Source organism: Penaeus monodon, unplaced genomic scaffold, assembly GCF_015228065.2.
Source record: "Penaeus monodon isolate SGIC_2016 unplaced genomic scaffold, NSTDA_Pmon_1 PmonScaffold_6014, whole genome shotgun sequence".
In the NCBI taxonomy this organism is placed as follows: Eukaryota; Metazoa; Arthropoda; class Malacostraca; order Decapoda; family Penaeidae; genus Penaeus; species Penaeus monodon.
In genome coordinates, this window is record NW_023661012.1 from 10,001 (window position 1) to 18,283 (window position 8,283).

At 33.2% G+C, this 8,283-nt stretch overlaps 1 long non-coding RNA gene and 1 pseudogene across 1 annotated transcript; both read left to right on the forward strand.

Annotated features, from left to right (window-relative positions):
• Nucleotides 1–745: 745 nt before the first annotated feature.
• Nucleotides 746–3,161, forward strand: LOC119571363. Its single transcript, XR_005228578.1, has 3 exons — nucleotides 746–807; nucleotides 2,717–2,788; nucleotides 3,093–3,161. It is a non-coding gene; the product is annotated as an uncharacterized LOC119571363 (long non-coding RNA).
• Nucleotides 3,162–4,842: 1,681 nt separating this feature from the next.
• On the forward strand, nucleotides 4,843–7,206 carry LOC119571364 (annotated as a pseudogene).
• Nucleotides 7,207–8,283: the final 1,077 nt, after the last annotated feature.

Here is an 8,283-nt window from a genome sequence, read left to right on the forward strand (position 1 = left end):
TATTTTTTATTTATTTATTATTTTTATTTTTTTTTTGTGTATCTTTCCTTTTCCTATAATGTTCCTTATTTTCCCTGCGCTTTTGATGTCAATATTTTTCTTTCTCTTGTGACATCATATTTTTCCCTGCGCTTTTGATGTCAATATTTTTCTTTCTCTTGCAATATCATTGTTTTTTCCTGCGCTTTTTATGTCTATGTTGTTTTTGTCTCTTTTTTTTTTGTCTGTCCTTGAGCCTAATTTCTGAATTTGTTGTTCTTCTGTTGTTGTTTTTTTCTATCCTTTCTCAGTAGTTATTATTATTATGTTATTGTCATAATCATTTCCTCTGATTTCCTCTATCTTTTATATTTTTTTTCTCTATTTCTTCTTATCAAAAGGTAAATAAACACATACATATAAATAAAATAAATGAATCGGTTTATAAAGAGCGAGAAGGAATCTTTAAAGTAAATTTCAGGACAGAGGTGCTACACCACTTAGGTCAATGATTCAATAAAAAAATATATATATTTATTTATATCACGTTCTAGAAATCACATTAATTTCTAACGCGTTACGAAATCACTCCTTGATATCGCCGTCACGGTACGATTAATCAGGTTGCTTGATCATCGTGTTACGAATCACTAAAATGCAAGTTATCGGTGGAAATTCGGTTGATTACGATCGGTCAATGGCCCAAGAATAAAAGGGTAAGCGGCAACGTTCTGGTGTCATTATGTCTGGGTATATATATAGGGGGCTGGCAATGTTTTTGTCATTCTTGCAGCATTCTGCCTGGAAAGAAGCTGCTGCGCCCAAACCGTGAGTTGATTGGCATTGTTCAGTAGAAAATATGTAAGCTTTAGAACACCGCAGAAGAAAAAATATAAAATTTTTTTTCTTTTACATCTTTTTTTTTCAGGTTGTGTTGCGTATATCAACACACTTTGAATCTATATTCTATTAATAAAAAGCTATTCTGTATTTACAAAATGTGGGATACTAATGTTATTCTTATTTAATATTTTTATCGTCAAATTTAAATGACTAGCATGAGGAAGGTTATGTGTTTCACAAAATTTAATCTTTAGTGTATTGTAGGTCCGTCTCCTAAATGTAAATGCGTGTTCCTGCTAGTTTTGTTAACAAATAATTATTTTTTTCTGTCTACCTTGTATTTTGTTTTCTAAATTCTGTTTCATATAAGAAGCTCGCATTTTACCATAAAAATTGCGTTTATACCACTGGTCACTGCACCAACCAAGTTTTCGTAATACCACAAACATGATATACATTGATTAATACAGTTTCTGCATTCTGACTGCCCTTTGTGTGCGATTCGTTTGTGACCCACAGTCCCGTTTATGAGAAAATGATCGCATGAATTCATCGACATTTATCTCTACCATATCAGACAATAGGCAGTTTCGCGAGTGGCCTCGAGACTTGTCAGTTCACGTAGGAAAGATTTTCTATGTCTGCGAACCATCCGTTTATATGAAATATCGACATATTTCTTAGAGATACTCCACATGTGATATTTCACATATGATTGTATATATGTGTGTGTGTGTGTGTGTGTGTGTGTGTATATATATTATTATATATATATATATATATATATATATATAATATATATATATATATATACATATATGTATATATATATATATTTATTTATTTATTTATTTATATATATATATATATTTTTTAAAAAAATAATAATATATATATATATATATATATATATATATATTATATATTATATATAAGAATGTGTATATATATGTATATGTTCATATTATATATATATATATTTTATATATATATATAATATATATTATATATATATATATATATAAGAATGTGTATATATATGTAATGTTTAGATCTAAAATAAAGAGGATATACTATATAAATAGGATATATTCGTCTAGTATATATTTTAGAATGCTTTTACCTTCCAAAAATATCTTATTTTTCCATTCAAACACTGATAATTCTAACGTTACTAGTGTCTTTGACTACCTTTTTCTGTCACTTTTGGAAAATGTGAAGTGGTCTCCTATGTCTTGAGTCCTTTACATTTTCCACAAGATACTAAATACTCTTCGGATGCTTTCTTGCATTTCTCTGTAAAAGACGTATGCAAATGACCCTCCAAGAACCTCTACTTTTCCTCTTTCGTCGAACCACTGTCACAATGTTACCTTCTTGTCTTTTGTTTCATTGTCTTCCAACCTTGCTTTCATTCTCCTTTTCATAAAATGTTATTTCTCTTTGAGTATGATGTATATTATTTTTTCTTTACCTTAATGCATCTACAGTAACATCTGAAACATCTACAGTAAATCAGTAAATAATTTTAGATCTTATATTTCAGAAAGCTAAAAAAAACACAACTTATGTCTTTAAACACTGGTTTCGCTTTTTATCAGCTATATTTAGAACGATGATTCTGATTTCTCTATTGGTTACAAAAACTAGCTCGACGAATAACTTTTACATTCCCCAAAATATTCATCTGATTTTAGTATCTCTCTGTCTGTAGAAAATCTATATCGAAGAAATGTCAAATCGCTGTTGGGAAAAAATGCTCTATGAATATTCTAAAACGAAGATACGCACACACGCGCATATATACATAACATGTGCGTCATAACATGTGCGTCCGTGTGTGTGTGTATGTGACCAAAATATTCATTACTTAAGCTGGGTTTTCCTTCATCAGAATCAAGCATGAAGAGTGTGGCGTTGCTGGTCTTCCTGGCGGGGGTTGTTGCTGCCCTCCCCCACTCGCACGGTGAGTCACCTTCCCTCATTAGGGGCCGCTGTATGGGTCCTCCACCCTCACTGTTCCCACCCCACCCTGCCCCTTCCGTAGTTCACGATCACTCCCTGGCGTTGGCCAACCCTTTCATGCGCCTCCCACGTAGTATACATATGCATAAATACAAAGTATATACATATGTATTACATATACCAGAAATATACATACATATAATAACATATAATAACAACACATAAGAACATATGGTAATAATAACAACATTAAAGCTACTAACAAAGCCGCGCTAGACACTCATCGCTAACGACGCTTCCCGCAGGCGAGTGCAGCCTGATGGGGGCACTGCGGAAGGGCAGGCACTTTCCACCGCGGGCGCTTGCCCTCCGTGCGTGCGAGGGCTGATGCCACAGGGCGAGGAGCTCAAGGCTTGCTTCAAAGAGGTGAGATTACTCCCTTTCGTCTCAGGAATATTTTCCTTTTTAATTCGTCTTTCTTTTTTTCTTTTTCTTCTTATGTGTGGTCATCTTCTTCTTCTTCTTCTTCTCCTTCTCCTTCTTCCTTTTCTCCTTCTTCCCCCTGCTCCTTCCTCCTTTTTTTCTTTCTTTCCCTTCTTTATTTTTCTTTTTTTTTTCCCTTTTCCCTTTTTCTTCTTCCATTTCTTTTCCATTTCTCTTCCTTTTTCTTTTTTTCTTTTTCTTTATAGTATTATGTTTACTTTTATCTTAACTTTTATTTTTCTATCTTCTTCCCCCCATTCTTCTTTCTTTTTTTCTTCTTTCATTTTTCTGGCGTTTATTTTTTTCCTTTTTCCTTGTTTTCTTTCCTTTTTCTTCTTCCTCTTCTCCTTCATACTTTCATTCGGTTTTTCGATCTCTTTCTCATTCTTTTCTTTTTTTTCTTTTCCTTCTCTTGCTCTTCCTTATTCATTTAGTTTTATATTTTCTTCTTCTTTGTTTCCCTCCTTATTATTTCTCATCTTTCTTCCTTTTCTTCTTGTGTCCTTGTTGTCGCAGTTGCCTTAGTCTTTTTCTTACCAACTTCGTCTTTGTCCTCTGCTGCGTCTTCTTCTTTTTGTTTGTCATCCTCTTTTTTTTCCCATTTTATACGTATCCTCCTTCTCCTTTCCTTTATTCGTCTTTTTCTTATTCTTCTCATTTTTATTTTTATTCTGTTTATGATTATGATAGTGATGATAATGGTAATGATTACAATTATGAGGGAATAATAATGATAGTAATAATACTGATGATATTGATGATAATGATAATAGTAATAATGATGATGATAATAATAATAAAAATAATAATAATAATAATAAAAAATAATAATAATAGTAATAATAATATAATAATAATAATAATGGCACATCTCTTTCGACAGACTTCCGCAGATATCGCTTCAGAAATGGTCAGTCAGGTATGTGTCGCACTTAATTCAATACTACTTAATCTGCATTTGGTGTTGCAATTGTACAGAAATACCATATTAAATAGAGTAATTAGTAATACTTTTTTCTATATTGAATTGAAGCGTATCCTGCATATTCTTTTCGACTGTCTGCAGCTTTATTAAATCGTTTCGTAAATATTTCTTATTTTGTTATTTGGATGTTTTTATTCAGATTTTTGTTATTTTATAACGTGTATTATGTCACTTCTGTGCTTTTGGCTATTTTGTTTTTCATGAGGTGTACGAAATGTGTTGGAACGTCCCTCTCTATTTATGTCTTACAAATACTAATTCTGTAACGTATAGCCTTAATCATTCCTGTCCCCATACCTAAGGCAGACTTATTGTCTCACCAGGCTTGCGAAATGGATTTGAAGGGATGATAGAGTGTCTGGTGGAGAAAATGAACCTCGAGACGGAAAACGGAACTCTCGATGTCGAACAGGCTGTTCTCAAGATGAGTGAATTCGAAGGATATGAATAGAGGTTTGTTCGCGGGCTTGCGTTATGGGGTGGCGGGGAAAGGGTGCGTCGAACAAAATGACAGACAAAAGTAGAGACAATACACTAGAATAAGAGTCATGTTGTTTAAAACACTGTGATAATGATAGGGGTAGCTAATGAACTTCACTGTCACAGGCGATTGCCAGCATCCAATCCTCCGTAGAGGAATGCGCCGCAAACTCCACCAGCTCCAATGCAACCGGGTAAGGACTTGTATACAAGAACAATCGAATGAATGACTTGTTTCATTAATGGCAACTCAGTGGATCATTGTTGTTGCATCATCATTCAAAGTGAAATATATTAGAAGAAAATTAGATATATAAACACTTTTATTTAAATTATATCTTGTGTTTCAAGCAACTGACGGAAATCGTGCTGTGCGTGAGCAACAAATCACGCGAGTTCTGCACCGAAAGACTCGAACTGCTGAAGACTTGGGATGAAAATGCCAACTGTAGCTCGGTGTCCATCCCCACGGATGTGAGGTAATAAGAGTATATAAGGTTATGCTGGTACTTTTTGCATTCTGGCTGTTTCCAGTACATTGATTATAACCAAAATAGAGGGCCCCTACCTAATATTCAATAAATACTTGCTAATATGAATAATTATTGACTAGATAGTTTTATCTAGTATATTTTATATTCTTGTTAATGCAGTTTTTTCCACGGTTTCCCAGGGCCTGGTAATAACTTACGATTCATAAGATTCTTTTTGGAGATGTCTCTGATTCTTGGCTGAAGTTTCCCCCATCTCCGGATTTTTAGGCGCGGTTTTCCCCGTTTTGAACTTTGGTTTTACCTTTGAGTATAATATTACTCGATTTATACTTCTTTTTTCTCTTTGTGTTCTTCCTTGAAGCCTTCTAGGATATATACATCTTTATAAACTGTTCAACAATGAAAAATATAATTTATTCATTAAGAGTATATATTTCCATTCAGTTAAAGCTCTATTTTTCTATTGTCACTATCGTATCTCGCCAACCCATAAACTGCATAATTGCGAGAACTACCATAACCAGATGATGATAATAATGGTATGGTACTCATGTCATTCGATTCTTTTTAAAAATTGTTCTCAAATGATTAGCAACATTACATCATATGGAATCTGCATTTTAAAAGATTTTTCTTTTTGCAGACCCTCAGTATCATTGAAGAGTGCGAGCCTGGTAAGCATGATATACTCTGCATCCCAATGCCAAATGTGTCTCTTGTGATATTAATAATATGCATATGTATAAACTGTTTCCTTCAGTAATTTACAAACACTCGAAAACAATTGCCTCTTCAATTATCAAAAATCTATAAGAGAAGGAAAAGATCAACTCAAGGGCGTTTCTCTCCGCAGACGAGGAGACCTCCAGGCGCCGAGGCCCCCACAGAAGGCGTGGAAGAAAGCCGGCAAACCGAGGCCACGGCAAGAAAGTTTTGGCGCGGCATTGTCTGCTTGCATGTTTTTTTTGGTGTCATATATTAATCAATCCATGGCGAAAGAGTGTTTAATTGTTTTATGTAATGCATGAGACTACACGCAACTCCTTAAATAGAGAGAAAAGAGACTTAAAATTATCTCAGTACTTTCTTTCTTTTCTACTTTCTTTTGCATTCCGTGACAGATGTGGTCCCAGATCTTGTGCGTCAACGAAATATTGGCTCGTACAAAAGCTTCAACAGGATTCAATTTCACCGTTATTGCTGAACACATCGCCACCCCTTCTCCGGCTGGGACACCATTCCAGGGGTCAGTAATGGTTGCTAACAGTTTCTAACCATCCATTTTATATCAGTGATTCCTTGAACACCATCCATCAGTTTTTAACCAAAATGCCGACAGCTTCAACCACAGTCCTCACTATAAAACTAGGATAATATAATGATAGTAATTAAGCAAAAGTTTAATAAATTTCCCCTATATAAAAAATCATGATAATAAGAAAAATAAAGCTATTTGATAGCGATTCTTCTCTTCTGTAGGCTCTTGAAAACCTGACGGAAAAGATTATCGAGTGCCAGCCCGAATTCACAGGCGACGCTCAAACCCAGGCAGCCGAGTGGATGCTGTGCTTACGCCCTTCTTTCGTGGAAATCTGCGGTCTAGGAGGCGGTGAGTTCTGCAAGATTCTTTGATTACGTGCGATTTTTTTTAAAGGAAATAATAAAAGATAGGTAAAGGTAAATTTGGTAAAGAAAATCATTGTCATAATGATAATATCAATGCTGATAATAACAGTAATGATGATAATAATGATAGTAATGTTAATGATAGTAATGATAATGAAAATAATGAAATAATAATAACGATAATGATAATAATAATGATAACAATAATAATATGGATGATAATGATAATATCAAAAACTACAACACCACAAGTGATAATGAAAAAATAATAAATTAAAAACAGTTAATCTAATTACTGAACGACTCCCTCATTTTTCAGAAAATTACCGAATACCTCTTCCCGGCTATTAGGAAAATGTCAAGCAATCAAGCGAAGAAGATGATGATGACGATGATGATGTGGATGGTGAGGTGTTGTTTTAGTTGCTTGGTGCCGGTGGCGTGGCAGAGTACTTGAATTGGCGATAATGATATTGATGATAATGATAATAGTAAAACAGGTTAAGATAAGAGTATTGATAATAATTGCGATTGCGATACTGATACAGATGACACTTTAAGAACAAAAAAATAATGATAATAGTAGTTACAATAATGATAATCACAATAATTTTTTTACTAATACCAACAGCAAGAACATGATCAGTCAAAATCAAACCCCAACTTCCAAACTACCTCAGACTTACACTCAATAACCACTTCACCAGAACCGTGCACATGCGACATCTTTCCTTCCCCGCGCCTCTTCGACACGTTAAAACTAACCGGTGATACTGATGACTTGCTGGAGCTGGACGAGGAGCGGAAATGCTGTCGGTTGAAGGCGATGACCCTGAGATGATGCTAGGCCAGATGAAGGTCAGTTAGCAGGGCGTTTTGGCAATTGTAGCAACGGGGATGATGGCGGCGATGATAATGACAATAGTGATAATGATAATGGTGGTATTGATAACAGTAGCGATAATCATTGATAAGTATATTATAATAATAATAATAATAATAATAATAATAATAATATCATTATAATAGTAATGATAATAATGATAATCATTGTTATTATTATCATAATCATCATTAATGTAATTATTATTATCATCATTAAATATTATTGTTATTATTATTATTATTATCATTATTATTATTATTACTATTATTATTAATATTATTATTATTATTTTATTATTATTATTATTATTAGAGTAATAATAATAATTATAACTTTATAATTATAATAATTGTAATCATTATCATATGATTATAAATGATACTAACGGTAATGATAATGATAAAATTAGACATGATAACAATATTAACAATGATGAAAACAGTGACTCTATTGATAATAATAATATTTAAGGAAACATATTACGGTAACGATGGAGATAGTTATTATAGTAAAGCTAATGATAATGAAATTTTCATTGTTAT